The sequence below is a fragment of the Helicoverpa armigera genome, chromosome 12 (assembly GCF_030705265.1).
Source record: "Helicoverpa armigera isolate CAAS_96S chromosome 12, ASM3070526v1, whole genome shotgun sequence".
Lineage (NCBI taxonomy): Eukaryota > Metazoa > Arthropoda > Insecta > Lepidoptera > Noctuidae > Helicoverpa > Helicoverpa armigera.
In genome coordinates this window covers 7,211,483-7,232,363 of record NC_087131.1, presented here as the reverse complement: position 1 = coordinate 7,232,363, position 20,881 = coordinate 7,211,483, and the positions used below count along the sequence as shown (strand labels likewise).

At 36.5% G+C, this 20,881-nt stretch overlaps 1 protein-coding gene across 2 annotated transcripts in view; it reads left to right on the top strand.

The window, feature by feature from the left end:
* Positions 1-3,435: 3,435 nt before the first annotated feature.
* LOC110374437 (protein enabled homolog) overlaps positions 3,436-20,881 on the top strand; it is a 97,205-nt gene continuing 79,759 nt past the window's right edge. Inside the window, exon 1 of one of the 2 annotated variants that reach the window (XM_021332161.3) lies at positions 3,436-3,564. The gene's annotated coding sequence lies outside the window, so the exon portion shown is untranslated. Of the gene's footprint in view, positions 3,565-3,623; positions 4,034-20,881 lie in introns of those variants that run through there. The other variant, XM_021332169.3, reaches the window with a different exon arrangement.

Sequence of the window (20,881 nt, the reverse complement as noted above, 5' to 3'; positions counted from 1 at the left end):
ACAATAATTGTTGTAATGCGTCAATGTCGCCTTGTTTACATCACATACATAGGATCATATCATACTTGCTTCTTACTTGTTTATTTGAAATAAAATATAATAAGTCAAAAAAAACTTAAGCCAATTTAAAAATGGCCTAAGAGGTTCCACAATCCCGTTATAATTGACAGCAAGATAAACCACCTTTTAACCTAAGTCTTAACTATCCTTCTCCACACTATTTCCAAAACTATTAGGTACTTTCCTTGAACAAAACTGGAAAAATCAATCTGCAGTAGGTATCTGTGAACGCAGCTTACCAGCCTTACCTCTTCTGGGCCACCCAGTTGGCCACGACTTCCAGTCTAACCAGATGCGGCTGATTACCGGTGGTTTACATGGTTTTAGACCATGGCAGTAAGTAAAAACTGGTAAGTACGTTTGAACCAAAAAGTAGTCAGCAATACCTATAATCCATAACTGTTAGCCAATGACCTACGATAGTATATAAGTCTAAACTTGCAAGAAAAAAATATCAAGGTCGGGCATCATGGTAAAGTGACGAATGGTTTGAACCAAATTTATGAAAATCGGACTTTGGGATCTATTGTAGAATTTTGATACCTACATGTTATATTGTGTGTATAAATAAGTAGTTATGTTTAGCATCATAGACTTACATAGGACCGTTAAACTTCGCGGATTTGATGAGACTTGGCAGTAAAATAGGTTTACACGTCAGGATAACATAGGTCTATCTACATCTGGTTATTTTAGTTCGAGAACCATTTTTGTGTAACGTTACAACTGTTCTGTAACATACCATGTTCCTCCTGGAGCCGTTTGTGTACCAGGGCCCCGGTATCTCTTCCGAATAGGCTCGTTAGGTCCTATGGAGCCTTGAGTTTTGACTGAGCTTTGGTGATATAAGTACAACTCTTTATTGCAAACTCTAATATGCCAGAATGACAGATATTTTGATAGACTTCTGTCGACGTGTATTTTATGATATTTTACAATTCATTTCTATTTTCATTTTCATGGTTTATTTTTATAATAATAATTAAGTATGTTACGCAAAAGTGTGCGTAACATCGTGGTTAAAGTTCGTAATTTTTTAATCTTTTTTGTTTTCGTTACGTTTCTGTGTGTATTCTTTACGAAGAAATTCCATCGAAATGGATTAATAACAAAAATCCCTACGAGTGCACGTAAATACGTCGAATTTAAGCCTCAAGATGAAACGAAACTGCAAATAAACTCAATTAAACGTTACATAGATAAACATAACACCGAGCAGCGTGTCTTAAACATAGAGTTCTTTGGTCCCATTGATCCAAAAGCCCCCGTTTTTGTTGTATTCGTCGACAAGTTCAAAATAAATCTGAAATATTTGCTGGTATCTTTGACAAACTTATCGGGAATAGAAGATGCATTGATAATTTTTTCACATGCTGTCTATGACGAGAATGTCAATAATTTAATAAGAACAATAGATTTTACACGTGTGCTACAAATATTTTACCCGTATTCCACACAGCTGTATCCTAATGCATTTCCGGGGTACCAAGAGGGTGATTGTCCTCATAACATGGATATGGACACGGCCCGATCTATTAATTGTACCGGCGCAGATACACCAGACATACATGGCCGATATAGAGATCCCCAACAGGCTCAAATGAAGCACTACTGGTGGTGGACAATGAATAAAGTGTTTGATAATTTGTCAATCATTAAAGACCACAAAGGAATATTTACATTTTTAGAAGATGATGTGTTTCTGATGGAGGATTTTATTTACATGAACTTAAAGATGAAGAGTATTGGCGCACTTATAACTAAATGTGAAATGTCGTCCTTGTTTTCACCCATGTTTGAGTTTTCGTATTTTCAGAATGTAAGTTCGTATGCTGTTGAACTGACGACTTGGGACCCTAAACATTATCCAACTGTGTTGTCGTTTGATTCCTCTGTGTGGAGCTCGATTGCAGCACATTATTACCTATTTTGCTACATTGACGATTATTCTTGGGCCCGATCCCTATACTACCTGTCTTTAAACAGAAAAGATGGCGGCAGGTTTAAAGTAATGTCCAGTACAATGCCGAGAGCCTTTAAAACAAGTTCTTCAGCTTTGTACGACCATATTCTTGATAACGAAATGATACATACAGTTTGTAGAATATTGGACATGCAAGAACGCAACAAGCTTAACTTATATCCACCTTATTTAGAAGTATATCTTAACATTGAATTGGATGAAGATGATTTTGTTATTTTCGATTACGTCGATAACAATGGTGGATGGAACGACCCACGAGATAAAAGTATGTGTAGTAATATAACTACAAATAAGATAAAGAAAATCATTATGGACATGGCTCATGAATTCCATCAATACGATTTGGGACATCCTAATTGAATTATCTAAAATTTTTAAGTGACCTTCATTTAAATTTACAATATTTTTTTATCATTTTTGGTATAACTTATTAAAATATTGTTACTTGCGCCATACCATCTAATCTCATTGTCTATCTGTATATTCTGATTATATCTGTAACTAGCTTCTGCCTGCGGTTTCACCCGCATCCCTTGGGAACTACTTCCCGTACCGGGATAAAAAAGTAGCCTATAGCCTTCCTCGATAAATGGGCTACCTAACACTGAAAGAAATTTTCAAATCGGACCAGTAAGTTCCTGAGATTAGCGCGTTCAAACAAACAAACTCTTCAGCTTTATAATATTAGTATAGATTCTGTATGAATGCAGATCTTATCAAACATAAAAAATGCTGTGTTGTTTGATCTAGTGTGAAATGTTAGATGGCAGACAGAGTTAATCACCTGAATATTTACCTATCTGGAAATTGACAAATTAGATATAAGTAGGTGATATTGTTTTGAAGTATTACACACTATATCTACTTAGAGACATTTGCTAATGTAGGTACGTACGTCGGAGCTTTTAGACGCTACGAAAGAAAAGCATGCGTAGCAATGAGATGAATTGCGTAGCAAGTTTACTACGCTAATGCTTCCACAGAAGTGTTACACTTATCCTGCCTTATAAAAAAATACATAGTTAAATTCTGAATCTGAGCATTGCCGTGTGATTACTAGACATAAGATTTAAAAAATGTTAAAATACAATTGTGCCCAGCAGTGGGACGATAAAAAGGCTGTTACAATTTACAATACAAAAAAATACAATTTTAGTTCTGTTTAAACTAAATAGAACCTGACACATACTTCACGCTTGAAAAAAAAAACTCACACAATACGACAGGAAATAAAACGTAATATCTCCAGCGATCATCGTAACAATAAGTTCTTGTTACTTTCGTCCGTCAGTCAGGCGCAGACGACTTTATTCGGAGATAATGTTACAATTAAGTTGGAGACAAAGGAGAGCATGTCAGTGTAAGGATGGCGCGTGGCGGCTTGGCGGGCCGGCGGCGTGTCGCGGGCGGGGCGGGGGCCGAGTGCGCACGCAGCCTCGGCCCGGCCGCGAGCAACAGTCTGCTCGCGTGAGCCGCGGCTCGCGACTCGGCCACACCACGCCGCGGTATCATGCCCCATGGTAAGCACCACTGTCACCACTGCCCGCGACACATCCCCACTCTGTCAGCTGCCTTCGCACTTCTCACAACTAGCTCAGCTCCCACTCCCGTCACACCTTTCTGTGATGATTCCATCATTTCACTCATGTTTTTATTATTTATTTACGCTGTTACGGAACGGAATGGTCAAATTTAAAATTAATGAATTACAACAAAAAAATTGTGTGTTTTTATAGTCGTTTTTATGTGAAAGCGTGATGGTATTAGGGAAATTTTAATGTCGCTTTAATTCGTCGGAATGAATAAGCCGAGGGCACCTGCGTCCATTAGCAACAATAGAATTGAAAGCATAAAAGGCTTATTGTAGTAATTTAGATATTTTTATCGGCTGTTATAAAGGTGTGTTAAATTTATTGGTGTTACAAATGAAAGAAGAAAGCGACCTGGCTGTTAAAAAAGTGAATTAAGAAATAAGTTTGCTGATGTTTGGTAAGTACTCGTAGTAACTAATTAGGTGATTGAATTATCAAAATATGTTAAAAGTTTATCTTAAAATATTTCAAACATTACACGAGTTTGTCTATTGGCCAATCTCAGGCTAGCTATAACCCTGGGTACAGCCTGAGCCTCAGGACAGAGGCAATTGATTGACTTTAATGTAACTGGTTATCTAGATTGTAAGACTTAAAATTACTTTGAATGTTAGTTACATTCTTCGAATAGGAAATAATCACGTGCAATGTCAAGTGTTTCAAGTTCTCGTTGCAATGTTTGTTGCAACTTGAAACTTTTGTTAGCAGTGTGTGCCAGTGTAGCAAATTGAATAAGTTTAGTAATTTCTACGACCAAATAACAATCATTTACAATCTCTTTTCTGAAGGAATTCACAAAAAAATAGCGCGTAGGTATATCATTTTAATAATATGCTGCGTATATTATCAAATTCATCAACTTTTTGGGCTCCTCCTGTAAGTTGTTTATTAAATTGTAATCAGGTTATTAAACTGTTCCCCGCGATTCCATCTGCATACCGAGAAAACGACTTCCGAAGCCCGGGTAAAAATCCTATGTCCTTTCTTAGGCTATGCACTGTCCATGTCCATGGATGTATGACGTCTGACAGAGGGCAATGGAAGAAAAAGACATGTTGCGCCGACCCTAAATGACTTGGGAACAGGGCAGGAAGATGATGATGATGATGACACTATCCATGTCCTTTTATCCTTTACCGATGTAAAAGACCGGTTTCGTAGCATGAAAGCGCGAAAGACTTACAGCGAGACTAATTTACGCATTTATATTTATAAGCAAAAGATTACAGTACAGTATATCATAACTAACTGTGGATTACTGATCCATCCATTGTTTTGCAATTGTAGATTGAATTTGGACATTCGCATTCATATAGATTATGTCTTTCAATCTGTAATAGAAAAACAACTGATGGATTTACTGTAATCCGCAGTAAATGATACGCCCATTAAACATTACCTAATCAAATTCAGTGTCAGAATTAACACGGGGAGTTTAGGGGAGTAGGGGTTTACAGATGTTCACAATTGTTTTCTAACCGCATGTTACATTACGCGATCAAATGAGCTTACGGACGTATCGCGTGGTTTCCAGACAGCAGAGCGCTTTATATTGAAAGAGAATACCTTCATCCTAGTCATCTAATCACAAATATACTTAGCGGATTAATTATACTAATTTAAAAATTACTTTACAAGTATTATCCTATCATTTATTTTCGCTTTTTGGTAAGGATTAGTTTGAAGTAAACTTCGATTATTTTCACGACGTCTCGATTATTGACGCTCACTTAATCGTATTTATGGAGCCAATCAAAAAACAGAATGATACTGTAACAATGACTGGTAATACTGCCCGCATTCAGAGGCACTGCCATTTATATTCCGGTTTTAATATATTCCATTTTCATTACATATAGGTTATTTATTTACACCTTGATAAAACATATCAGTTTGTTTTCCTGCTAAGGATTTCACAGACTTTTGCAGATGGAAGCATCACACTACTAGATCTTTCGTGTTTCGCATCCATTCAATGCCTAATTAGAAAGAAATCCTTGACTTATTGTGACTTATTGCAATAGGCATCTATATGAATGAAAAGTTGTTGCCTTTACAAGATTATGAACTCTTTAGGTGATAAAAGTCTCGGTATAATCCATTATTACTCAACTGAATTCGCGAAGATTTCAACTTCGGGCTCATTGCAACCTCTTGTCACCCTCGTCTCGTATCGTAATTCGATGATAGATCTGTAATTTATAATTTGTTTATTCACTGGTGTTTTAATTGTTGTGAATATCGCGTTTTGAAATTATTTTCGGTAACTTAGTTTAGCACCTAAATTCAAAATTAGATCAATAGATTTTTAATAACCAAGTATATATCTGATGTCGCATAGGTTTTCTCATAAAATATTGAGATAATAAAATTTACAACTGCCTCAACAAATCTTGAATAGTTTTGTTTACGTCGCAATGTCTTTTCTTCGCTTCCTCCGGAGTTTACTGTACGTGTCTTGAGCTGTAACGCATATTTACCTTATATCTTAATCTGTAACAGATGCTTTCTGCATGTAGTCTAAAGATTACAAATAAATTCATTCACAACCACTATGTGGCCTGAACTTTCGTAGTCTAATCTACGCCGTAGCCATGCTACGACGCTACGGCGTAGCACCATGTCCATTTCGATTAAAAAACTTCTACATCTATGATATTTTAAGTGCTTAGATAAGAATAAAAAAACACTTGAAGACGTTTGAAACAATTATTTAAATTAATTTGTCGGAGGCCTGACGTGAAATAGATGCCATAACTTGGCTAAAATGTTAATTAATAAAACGAGTTTCATCTGCCAGATTTAACAAATGCCAAAGGGTTAATTAAAAAAAGGTGAATTCGTCTGGTTATAAAAATGGAATGGAAAATTAAAACTGAACTATCTTAAGATTTTTTAGGTAGGTATATCGTGATGATATCTGGGAAAAGATTACCGAATAAAACTGAGAACCAATAAAAAAGGACTCACGCCTAAAAATAACATAGCAACAATAAGATATTCATTCCTATTTAAGTGGCAGCTGTCAATTGTCATCTTCAGACAATTTTCAAGAACGAATTTCGACAAGATACCTTTATCCGTCGCCAAGGTAATACGCACAAGGAAAAATCTTTTGGGAGCAATTTCGCTCTCTGAATTTATACTGTTAGGAATCTCCAATTAAACTTTTAGATGTGATGACGTCGTGGGCGTTCTGTGTACGTTTCCATAGGTTCGTAGAGGTGATTGGCCGATTGTAGGGGCCTGTGGGGTGTCACAAAAGAGGGGGATAAGCCTAGGCATCGGCTTCCTAGGTATTCACGAGGGATTGCTGTGAATGACGTTGTTACGCTTTATCTGAGACTCGGTCTTACCTCGACGACGTGTAAAACTGACGTAGGTATAAAACTTACGGATTGTACGCTATACATCTGAATCTTACAAAGAAAATGGTCTGTGAAATTGATGAGATTACCTTATTTATTTTAACTCAATAATAGACAAAGTTATTTTAATGTTCTTTAATTCTGTTTTCTCCTTTTCAAATAGCAGATACAATTTTCAACAACAACTTCTAGAAATAAATATTTACCTATATGTATGCACAGAATCTTCTTTTACCGAAGTTGGATAGATTTTTTTAAAATGTTCGGTAGTTTATTGTTTTATCAGAACAAGTATCTATACAACAGGATTCCTCGTACGACATAGCCAAGCAGATTAGTACAGCCACTAAACCACTACTGCAACACGTCTGGATCCCGGCCAGTATAATCGCAATACATTATGTAAATTCTAATTAGCAATCCTTGTCGAGCGTTATAGCCGTGTATTTATTGGCTAGTCTATGGCAGTGAGTGCCGGCTTACACCCTCATTACCGATATATGACGAGCTTTGTGAACGCATTACTCTAGCGTACATACATAGTGCCATTGGTTAAACATTCAGTTATGAAGCGTAAACGCTATTATACTCTCTTTCTTTCTGCTATGTATCATGGTGGCGGGTCAGTTTTCCTAATATTTTTCTCCACTTCGCTCTATCTAAGACGTCGCTCTCGGATACCTGGCATTCCTTAATATCTTTCACCACAAGGCTACTGTACGAAATAATTAAATCCAGATACCTAACACAATTTCTTACAAAATAGCTTCATGTAATTTGCATTAAAATAATCTCTTAGCGCATATCCAAACAGAAGAATATTTGCTAATAATACGGACGAAAAGGACATTTTATTACCCAATATCTCTGGACAAAATTGGCGTACAAATTCCTATATACCATCAAACAGATATGCATTCCTATTATCACCCACCCACACACACACACACACACAAAGCAATGAGCACATGGCTTTATGTCCAAATTAAACGACTTACAAGGGTTATTTATAAGCCTATTATCAACAGCCAAATTGCTGTTAAAAGCGCTAATTAGTCCAAACGTCCCACAGCACAAACCTTGGGCTTATAATTAAGACAGATTCATTTACTTGCGTACTTCAGTGATGAAACTTGATTATAAACGTGCTTAGTTTGTTTAACTTTTGAAAGGATTACAAAGAACTTTTACTTTTTGGTTGAAGTTCGGTGAAAATTAAATAGAAACAATTTGGGATTTTTGTGCAATAATTAAAAAGTTTCACGAATTGAGGCTAACTTTTTAAATTTAATATTGCCTCAATTTAATATTAATATAGTGGTATCTAATACTTTTTGAATCAATCATTAAAAATCTGCATTCTTTTTTAACAAGTTCATTTGAATATAACTAAGAGAAAACTTGTTCCAAACATTTGATACGTGGTCTTAATATTAATAAATAGTTTTTCCATATCAAAAAAAAATCTTTAAATTCTTTCACTTGCCAAGTTATCAGTTCTTTAAGTTTGCATTGTTTTTGAGTTTCAATAAAATCTACATTTATATTTTGGCAATACCTTACTCAAATTTGCAGCATTCACTATCTATCTTTGCCGAGATTTTGCGAAAGAAAATAAAATTTTAAATAAAATACCTTCTACGGAGAACACTCGTATCTTGTAGCAAAGTCCGCGATTGTAGCGTCCCAAGCGATTTGAAAGTTGTTTCGTCCACAGGTGAATAAAATTCGTACTGCAGTAAAACAACCGTGTAAGGAAACCTTTTTACTTACAAACTAAACCACGTTAATAAATATTTTACAGAGTAATGATTTGATTAAATGAGTGTGCTTCGACATACCTATCTTTTGCATGGTCAACTCATTTACACTAAGCAAGCAGACACAAGGTCTTTGGTAAGGCAAAGATATTTGGGTGTTTACACCATCACTGTATTTGGTTAGTTTTTATAGCTGTGTCAACAAAAACATATTAAGGACTAGCTGTTGCCCGCAACTTCGTCTGCGTGGGCAATATAGAATAGTCAAAATACTACTTATCCCGTAGGTGCATTCTTTCACGTGACAGTATAATTAGGATTAGCACTTAGCAGTCGCATAGATTCATTGATCAAGGTTGTGTTGTGGATGTGACCATTTATCTAAACAAAAGAAGTAAAGTTTGTGACGTTGTGAATATCTCTGGATCTAGTCAGCCAATTTGGAAAATTATTACCTATGGTGCGTAAGTAATTTTCACAGGAAACAGTTATAATCTATGTCTATATGCTTTGATCTCAGTGGCGTGCACTTGGAGAGGCCTATGTCCAGCAGTGGACTGCGATAGGCTGATGATGATATGCTTTGAGTCTGACAAAGCTGTCATTTGTACATTTTCTGCAACTGCTGCGACTAATCAGAAGCCAGAAAGTCTGTCAGTCTTACCATGGATATCGGCTTGTGTAGTTGACTGGATTGAAGATAGGTAGATAGGTAGTCGCTCCAAGCAAAATATTGGTACTCAAACAGATTCGGTGACTGGAAGCCAACACCAACATAGTTGGGGAATAGCCGGATGGATGATAAAATGAGTTATCATCATCAGCAGGCGCATAGGGTAGGATAGTTTCACTACTGGGGAGAAACACTTGTATGACGGGGATTTTCTGTGCACTTACTCACTATGGTAAGGCTGACCCCACATTAGGCGTGCGCGATCCTCGGGCGTGTGAGTAGCGCGGGCGTCGCGAGCACGCTGCATGAACGTCGCGTTTTGCTGCCCTGCGGCATGTGTGAAGAGTGCAAGCGACGCGGCGCTCGAGTTGCGTTCTTACCCTTCGCCTGCTATCCCCGCCACCCGCTAAACGCCTTAGCAGTTAAACGTCAAGAGCGGCGCGTGCGCGCGACCTCGCTGTAGGTAAATGCCGCAGGGCAGCAAAACGCGACGTTCATACAGCGTGCTCGCGACGCCCGCGCTACTCACACGCCAAGGATCGCGCACGCCTAATGTGGGGAGGCCTAAGCCGGGACTCCACCGAAATGTTTGCATTAGTTCACGAATAGGCAAAATGTACGTATCTGTGAGAGTCCACTTCATGTGTTCGTACTTGAAACCTGCAGTTTTGCCAAGATTTTCAAAATGTACGCTCTCAATTTGTCATTTCTTGGTGGAGCCAGCAAATCAAAAGAAACAGAATTGTTGTATACTGGGCGTCACTACCGCACACCAGGAAAATTTCGCTCTTGCGTTTATATACCATATTTTGTGCCACACGTAAACAGGACGACAGTAAGTAAAAAAAGTCCACCGAAAAACTTTCAAAGATCTGATGAACGAACAAATCAGACCTGACTTGGTCAACTGGGGCCAATCAGAGCTCTATGAAGCGATCATATGCTTTGGCTCCTACTGTTATTGTGGTTTCTGAAAATTTATTCACCTCATTCAACGATGAATGTAATTCTGATGGTACTATTAAGAACACTTGCTTAGCGCAGAAGCTGACGTTGGCAGGTCGACTCTTTTGACTTCTCGAATAGGATACCATTGGTTTTTGTGCAATGCACACCTGCAATGCATGCTGGATTAGGATAGGATACAGGTGGATAGGATTTGCAACAGAAAACAATTCTGTCTTTGTGATTGAATGACATCAAACGTAGTTTTATATAAAAGGTGTTTTTTTAGACTTGGCTCGGGTCTTACTGAGACTGTTCGTAATCGTGAAGAGTGTATTTGCGATCAGAAGTTGAAAGTAAGCATGTCTCTGGTATGCGGCGCGTAATTTGTACGTTTTCAGACGCATAAAGCATTTTACGTGTGTATGGTATTAAATCGAGAAAGCTCCCATTTCTTATCTGCACTTTGTATCTGGGCTTGTTCTTAAAGCTACAGAATCCTACATTACCTACCTACCTCACGCTTAGCAGCGCTTGCGAGAGACAGATCCTCCTTTCTTCTAGGATTAAGTTTACATACTTTGCATCAGAAAAAATAATGAAGGTCTACTTAATACTATTCACTCAAAGTAATTTGTTTTAGGCGATTATCACACTGCCCCGCATGATGCAGCGTAGTGCGTGGATGCGTTTTTTTCCGTTGTATGGAAATATCTCCGTTTGTATGGAAAACACGCATAGTCCAACACACTGAAAATGCATCCACGCGCGTTCATGCGGATCACGCACATACATGCGGAGAAACACGCACCCCCGCGCGTAGATGCGGGGCTAAACGCAAGGTATGGCACACTGAATCCCGCAGTGCCGCGCGTGATTTTGAATGGGCGTGACGTGTATATTTGAAAATGGAAGCCGCCGTGCGTGAATTTACAAAACGCACCTACGCGCGTGAGTGCGCGAAAAACCCGCACGATGATGCAGATCTGCAATCCCGCAGGAACGCGCGTAGGTGCGTCGACACGCAAGATGCAGCGTGATGCGGGGCAGTGTGAAGATCACCTTACAAAACGCACCTACGCGCGTAGGTGCGTTTTGTAGATTCACGCACGGCGGCTTCCATTTTCAAATATACACGTCAGGCCCATTCAAAATCACGCGCGTCACTGCGGAATTCAGTGTGCCATACCTTGCGTCTCGTCCCGCACCTACGCGCGGGGGTGCGTTTTTCTCCGCATGTATGTGCGTGATCCGCATGAACGCGCGTGGATGCATTTTCAGTGTGTTGGACTTTGCGTGTTTTCCATACAAACGGAGATATTTCCATACAACTGAAAAAAACGCATCCACGCACTACGCTGCATCATGCGGGGCAGTGTGATAATCGCCTAAGGCCACCACATTAGTGGAAGAGAAGCTAAACTATGTTTATGAAAAAATCCTGATATAAACTCCATCTGTAACTTTAAATGATAATTAATTGTTATACTAAAGTCATCATTTTGACATAATATTCAAAAATAATTTAGATGGCACCGTTTTAAATTTGGCTGAGAACTATTATTTTCCTTTCATCAAGGTAATAATTATAATTGGATTTTGATGTGGCACGGCAAACTGACAAACACTATTGAAATGTCTATCGAAAAATTACACTACGTGTTAAAATATGGTGAATTACGGAAAATACACAACTCCATCTGTTGAAATAATAATCCTCTATAAAGAATGTATGGTAATTTATTGTCATTTACCACCTCGCTCCTTTGACAAATTTTATGTATTTTATTTAACACAGATTACCACAGATGGAGCTACTTTAACCTTGGCTAAACACAATTTTCATTTTTTTTTTCTTCCGAAGTTACTTATGAAGGTGTGATTTTCTATGTAAAGGTTAATAATAGGCCGATCAACTAATATAAGTACAACATTCAAATGTACAGTTTTGACATACAGATTGCGTGTCGTAATATTTTACATCTTGAATTCACAAAATTAATCATATCTTTTGATAGAGTGAATCGATTTCGATGAAACAAAAACTAAGTAATACCCCAAGTTACGTAGAATTTTTGTATATAAGCATTGTCTGCATTGAATTCGTAGATTTTACGTGAATCCCGAACGAACAAACAGATAAACAGACAAACAGACAAAAATGACAAAAATGATGGAAATGGGTTCTGTTAGTTATCCTTTAACATGCTGGCTATTTTTTTTGCCAATTTCTTCAATGTACAAAAATTACTTTTCTACAGATTTATTATATGTATAGAAAACGAGCTTTCAAACAAGCTGAAGGTTATAAACATTTAGTGTACCCACGAAAAATATAGTTCTTGTTAAAAATACTTTCATAATTTTAATTCATTATTGAATTACAGTCAGCTATCAGAAAAAATTAATCCAGCAAAAGATTTGTTAGATCATTTAACGAGGCTTAAGGGTGAAAGCAATCCTTTCAAGTGACTAGAGAGATGTGACCGCGTTGTTCCAATAGGCTAGTTTCCTAAAAAATAATAATTAGTCCGTCTTGTAGATTGGCCAAAATTAAGCGATACGTATTTTTTCTTTTTTAAATTGGATCAGAACTTGTTAAGATATAGCGTGTTAAAGTTGAGTGTGACGTCACAAGTTGCTACAATTTTCAGGACACTGTGACGTAAAAGGCCCCCACTCCTAATTTTTGAAGGGTATTATCTTTGTCATTTTATGTTTAATTCAAAAAAGAAAAAATACGTGTCCAATATTTTTTAATTATCTAAAAAGCGGACTAAATATTATTTCATTATTTCGACCCTGGAAACTACCCTATTCGCTTGCTCTTCACTTGTTTTCTGCGTTAGGTAACAAAAGTAACAATTGTTTGTTTGTTTTATTTATCTAAATCTCAGTATAAATGGTATTTGGCACGCGGTGTTCGAGTAAATGTGACTTCTAGATGGGATTGTGGACTACTTTTATTGAAATGATATTGGCATAATGTATTTTATGTTTGAATCGTGTCTTTTCATATCCCACACTTACTATTGCGAGCCAATAAAACATTTTTAATCTTGTGCTTTAAAGTAAATCTCATTCTTTGTTGATTATGACTAAAAATATAATAATACGTGCTTGCTTGCGAGTAGATAGATACACATAACCCTACATAAATAAAGAAATAAAAAAAACACACTCTGATCTTGCAATGAAAACAACCAGTAGCCCAGTTAAATGTTTGATACGATGAAGAATGTAGTGGATAATATAGAGTGGCGGTATTCTTTTGTTTTTCTTTAAGCCCCGCGCTTGAGGCGAAGCTCTCGAACAGGAGTCCTTTTGAATTTACCTGACCAATCCCGCACTGGGGACTGAAGTGCACACACGAGAACTTACTTTTATTTCATGTGGTTTGTTTCAAACTGATTTTTTACATCGTAGATTTTTTACTCAAAGACGTTTTTTAATCAGGCTGTTTAAAAAACTATTTTTAGTTTCTTCATTTCGATAACGTTGGAGTGCAGCCCCCAAAACATTCCCTTTTCACAGCTTCCTAATGTATTATTGTAACAAATGACTTTTATAATAATTCAAGATGAGCGAAAATGTTGAAAGAACATAAGATGATTGCGTATTAAAACGTAAACGGTTCATAAATCCGCACTGAATTTATCTTCTCGTCATTGAATAACTTGGACAGCTGTCGCGCCGACTGACAGAACACAGCTCTCTCTATAAAATATCAGCTTCATCATTCTTCATAAACCGTTAATCCTAAGTACCTTTTACCTAATTTTCTGTTTATCTGACTTCTGAATTCATTGAATTAAAATTTACTTAATGATTTCCAATCGGAACTTTTGAAATGACAACAATAAAGTTTAATCGTTTGCTTTATTTGATATCTGCTTCATATAAAATAATCTACATCATACTTACTCTTGATTTACAAGAGCGGAGAAAATGAACTGTCTTGTCTTAACTATAATTTAGAGCTGTCTCTATTTTAGTGACTGGCTTGCACTTTCGCGTTTCTAACTACTTGCAACAATAGTCAGAGACTACATACAACCTACCTCTATGTATAAGGATTGAATCCCACTGTTTAACGTGCTCTCGAATGCAAGGAGTCTCGAGATGTCAAGTATGGCAATTGCAGCTTAGGAGTAACTTCGACGATCGATCAACGATGTTATTAAGTCCCACTAGTTTGTTGTTTAGTGTAGTCAGGTTGAATATGACATACAAACTGTCTGCTTGATTTTGTTGTTATTTGAATGGAGGCCCAAAAAATACTTACAAAAAAAACAACGTCCATAGCATACTACTGCGATAATACAAATATTTATAATAGCGATACAATAACTCCTTGGTTATACCACAGATTACTATAATAGGTTATACCATTGATTTAAGTAATGCTTGCGATAAAGCTTGCAAGAACGCTGGGATTGAGTCTGCGTTATCTCCCATCGTTGTCACGTACTCAGATAATAAAATCTATTATCATTTTTACTTCATTTAATCCTTGTGCTTCAATTCAATAGTGGTTATTAAAATAGCATCGAAATAGAACTCTGTAGGTTTCGTCTTCGTATCTTAATATCTGAAACGTAAATAATCAAGTACGCAGAACTGATACAATTACGAATACATTCAGTCCGCAACTTTGCTTGTTTTTTTAAACCCTCGACACAATAAGGGTCCGGTACAATACCTTCCCTTAGAAGAACCGTAAGTATTAAAACAAAAAGAAACACAGAGATCTTTTGTTCCAATTTCACGCTAAAATAGAATATAATAAAAAGATTGTATGAAACTTTCACCGTTCGATGTTGGTGGCAAACGTCTGATTTTTTGGCTGTGATGGATCGTTTATGGATTACATTTTCACTCCAATATTGTTTCGATGGATGGAGTATTTTGTTGACTCTGGGAAGATTAAGTGGTTATTTGACGTCTGAGCGGAACCAATGAAGAGGACGGAACACTTTTTTTGTGAAAAAGTCGGAATACTTTCAAAAGGGAATTTGGTTTTAGTTGTCACATTAGTTATGTAATCAGCTATAGAATGTACAAAATGTTGTTTACAAAGGAATTCTAGCTACAGAATGGATAGAACATTAACCTAGTTCAGTGATCACAGAATTACACAACTAATTATCCGTAAATTGAAAACGTGGGAAAATCATTGAACAAATTCCGGTGTCAACGTTCATTGCATAATAAGGTTTATAGCAAGTTCAATCCCTCGGAAATACCAGGTTAATGTATGTAGATTTGTGCCGATGGATCATTCGCTCGCAATATTCATTCGCATTGTGGGATCAAATCAATGTATTTATGGTGTTGTTTTCGCGTTCATAAAATAAGATATGGCCTTTTTTATAACTCCTTTTTTATGGGGTATTTTTAATGGAGACTTACTTTTATTATTTGAATTGTTTTTTTTTTTATCAAAGCACACCATTTTAAATTTAAAATCAAACATTTAATTAAACTTAAATTACAGCTGCATTAAGTGCATGTAGATAATAAAAAATAGATTAGTTATTTTAATGCCCAGTCCATAATTTTGCAGGCAAATTATCAACAATGGAAAATTAACAGATTAATTAAAGAGATATCCGGATAGCTATTTATAGGTGAACACACAGAGTTGTAATATGCATTATAATGCATACCTACTGTCTGTGGCACTTTGTATTCATTTATTAATGTTCAATATTATACAGTGCACAGTATTGAAATATGGATAAAAACCACATACCTAATACAGTTTTACAATATTAAATTTTATTTGTGAACTTAATAATGTACACACTATACATATATACAAACTTAAGCTACTTATCTTTATACAAAACTAAAAATAAAATACTATATACAAAATCTATATAAACATAAAACATAAAATATAAAAGAGCATCGATCAGGCGTCGAAGTATTCCTCCGCATCGCTGTCCTCCGGAAACGTGCCCAGAAGACTGGCTGCATTGCCACGTTGAATGGCAATGCTAATTCTTTGTCCGAAGAATAAGCCAGCCCTCTGGTCACGCGAAGCATCGACAAGCCTTTTCGCGATGTCCTTATAAAGTAACCGCGACATAACGTAACGATAATACAGTTTTGCGATATGAGATAAGTTTCCTTTGTTTCACATTCCATGAAAATTTATGAAAATCTGCATTACTAAAGCCCGAATCTGAAAAATAATTTTTAATCAGTACTTTGACTTTGTCGACTTTCAGTGTAAAGCAATGCAATATAAATAAAGCACTCCGTTACATTAGTATTCTTAGTGCGAAATAAATTATTTGAAACATCTCACGTTACATATTTTTGTATAAATTCCGGAGTAGCGGACGTCCCAGGAGTGAACCTTCCTTGCCTAATTTTCTATTCAAAATGATTTACTGTTTTATCTTTGCATGTGATTTTTTACAGCTGACGTATGAACATGAATTTGTACTGAGTTTAAGATTAACACTTTGCTGCTGTCACTTCTATTTGTTTCTTTAATTTTTCTGCTACCCCTCGTGCGTTGAACTTTCGCGAGAAAAGGAAACGACGAAAGAAAATACTAATGCATTTTCATTTGAAATAATATTTTCTTTAGTTAGCTTTTCGTTTACAGACCACTATTTGACTTATCTATCGGTTTTCGGTAAAATGAAAAGAGTATTTTAGCGTCAGGTGTGGAAAAGAGTCGAGTTTACCTTCAAATAGGTTTTTTGCTCCACCTCAAAGTAATCAAACAGGTCAGGTGTAAATCTGCTCGCAGTTTGCAGTCAATCGCTGTTCTAGTGATCAGTAATGATGTGACTCGAACTATCGATATGCAATCAATACTTGTGCATCATTGAGGTCCATTAAAAAGTTTCATGGCTAGCCTATTTCAATCGCGAAGTACAAGTGAATCAAAAAGGCCGTAAAAGTAATGGCTACATAAAAGCCGGAGTTTTAAGTTTGTTATGATACAACTATGTACATAATTTTCATACATATTTTTACGTTACTTACATTAAAGTTTGAATGTCTTTTTTATATTCGGCTTTTATAAACTTTCTGGCTGTGCGCGATACTGGTTTAAAATCTAGCCTTGGCCTAATCATTGTCACAAAGTTTATGATATTTATTGAAGAGGATATGCTAGTTTTCGATAGTAAGTAGCAGCGTAATTATTTTAGAATTATAATGTGTTGACGTAGTTTGTTTAACCCGTACATGTTTAACCTTTCACAAGCAAAGTCAGACAATAATATTTCTATTGTTTGCGGATCCTCGGAGGCTTTCCGCTAATGAGTTAATGTATAAATCCCACGATAAATCCTTATCTAGGTCGAGTGAGTTCTCTTGTCAGGTTGCTTCTGACATTTATTCAACGCAATTATAAAGTTTATTCCTAACAAAAATTTAATGAGAACCTGTAAGACATTATTCTTGTGTTTTTCTGCTTATAGCGCTTGTTAAAATAGCGCTTTTAAAATACCGTCTTACTTAGGTATATGTATTGTTTACCAGTTGATAAATTATGCTTATTTTAGTTCATTAGTGCATACTCCCAAATAAAGGCAAAAAACAAACAGTATAGACAGGCAAAGTTACATTACGAACGTACGTACATACTCGTACAATATTAGTAAAAATTCATTCACGAGAGAGCAAAATTCTGTGCAACAGATATAAAAAGCTTTTATGTAATGGGTACTTGGCTAACACTGTATATTGTATACACTCTCATAATATACGCAAGATGATAAAAACGTAATGTAGTATGAAACAATGGCTAGTCATGGCTTGCCTGTGGCAGTTAAGAGACAGTTTCCTTCGTACCTAATACACTCTCGGGCTCAGTATTATGCGCTACTCTCTTTTGCATGCCACACGAGTATGAAAAGATGCTTCTTTGTCCTTCATCAGTGTTAGTTTCTTTCAGAAGTAAACAAAAGGACTTTCGAGAAGCGACGTGAAAATTTATTACTTTTCGCTGTGCTTTTTTTGGGTCCTATGACTATTTTATGGTTAAGTCGTTTTATAATATAGACATCGTTTTATCTGCAGATATATTATTGTAATACAAAAGTATGCTAAAAATATAAAATTGTCTCTAAATAGTTGGGTTGGCCTGCAAGTAAATATTGTAGAGTGTATCAAAGATAGCGATGTATAATGGATAGCCGTTGTGACATCTGACCCGAAGCGCCGACTGAAATCGATGAGGCATTCTATTAAGCTGCATCTAAGTTTTTGTACTAAGAAAATTATTTAAGATTTATAAACTAAATCAATATAGGTATCTCAAAAACGTAGGTAATATTTAACAGATTGACCCGATTCCTACTCGTGAATAAGATCTAAATTGTTGATACGATCCGTGATTTCCGCAGAAAGAATAACTAGTAACCATAATGATTCAAATTAAATAATTGTAGGTAATTAATTAGTGGTCGATTTGATTCACCCTTCAAGCAAAGTAGGCGTGATGTAATGTCATGGTTTTGTGATTTATTTTTCTACTACTAGGCATATTGTTACTGCACAACTGTTCTGCCGTACAAGTTTGTTCGCATTTTTCCATAACAATGTGAACTTATAATACGGGAGGTGTATGTAGCGTTGCAGAAAGTGTTGGCAATATTTATTGCTGAGCTTCACGGCGTATATCAAGAGCAGTGTTCGGCCGGCCGTGTATCCGGCAAGCGTGGCCGAGTTTCGAGCGGAACAAATCTCCGGGGATTCCGCGTGCATTGTCATACACAGCCTCCCAGCCTATCAATTTCGTCTACATCATTTTATACAGCACTGCCGTTCCAAATGCAACTTTATTAATTAGTAGGTGAACACAAAATTGCTCGGTCACTACTTATATGGGTCAGCGTTTCGTGTTTTTTTGTAGATGCGATAGGCTGTGATTAATACAGGTCACAGCAACAAGTGATGTTATCTTGTTACGTTTGTATCTGTAGGAGCGCGTTACGGTAACCGAGTTACATCTCTGACTGGTTATTTAGTTTGCTTCTTGTTGAATATTGCAGGAATGTTTTAATTGCGAATGCGTCTACAAGATAAACACAGTGGGCGTATCGAGTAAGACGCTGGTGATAACTCGAAACAGAATCCTTAATTAAATCTTAGAGACGTTTTTGAAGTATATAGCATGAAGCAATTCAGAATATAATTTAGGTATTACGATTATTACCTACCTTTGATACAAAGCGTTCTTGAATTTAGGGTACAAACGAACGAACATCGAAGTGAACCAATCAGTAAGGGTTCTTTTTTATCCTTTTTGAGTTCCGTTTCCCCAAAAAGAAATATATTTTAATGAGGATATAAAAATCTTGTTTCTATTTAAGCTTCTTTCGGAATTTTGATCCTGGTATTAACAAAAATTTCAAAAAGTCTTCATCATGCACAAAGCAAGAAGTTTTTACTAAGCATAGCAAAAATCCAATCTACCTACGGTACTTGCACAAAAGATTGGTAGGTACTATACTAATTTAATACATAATGTAGGCCTTCAGTAGGCTTTATGACACGTGCAGGACTTGAGGGGGTCGGCGACTTTGTCACAAACCTCGAGGCGCTGAAATAAATAAACAAATGTTATACAGGGAACACTTTATATGCTTGTGGGCCCCTGAAATAGGGATGTTTACCCCGTATTTGGAAAAAGTTTTATAGAAAGTGTGGCTGTAAAAGTAATTTGTTGTTACGGCATTTTTGTCCGGGTAAACTTGTTTACGTGTCCAAACAAATATATTATGGCGCGGCCTAATAACAGAAAAATCTATATCTTATTATCTCACCTCCTATTTGTCTGGTGCCTCTGTGAAAAAACAAATAAATATGAAACCATAAAATATTACGTCGGTAAGAATGTCTGGGTCGCCACGAATGTTTTTCGCACGAAATATAGTTATGCCGATCACAATTTCTATTTCATTTTCTGTCAGTATACACGTTCTTAGGCCAGTGGCAGGCTTTAACAAAATTGCGTAGCTACCTTTTACCAGCATATAAATAAGAACATTATTTTGTTCAATGCGTAGCGAATTCGTCTACGCAACAAAACCTATTATTTTCAGGGTAACGTCTTTGTCAGAGAAAAGTGATTTTAGTCAGATCTAAAACTGCTGTATTTGTTCGAATAATTGTGTCAATTTCTTCATTATTGCCTGAAATATTCCTCTTGTTATGTTGATCGTAATTCTCTTCCTACGCGTAAATATTTTCGGCATTCCTTGCAAGGTAATCCAAGTTGTCAAACAAAAGTAATAAATGGTAGGTCAGGACTAATCCGCCATGGTTGTTTATGGAGCGAGTCACGGCTCAGGGATATATTTCTAAGTTTAACTTTTCCGCATAAAATCTCCACTAATTTGTTTGGCTCATTTCGGGTCACGTAGCTCCGTATTGCCGGCACAGGTGAAAGTAAACACTAAAGTTTCAGTTCGTTTAGTACGAAAACGTTAGGACAGTTTATGATGTTTAGGGACGTGTCATCAGCG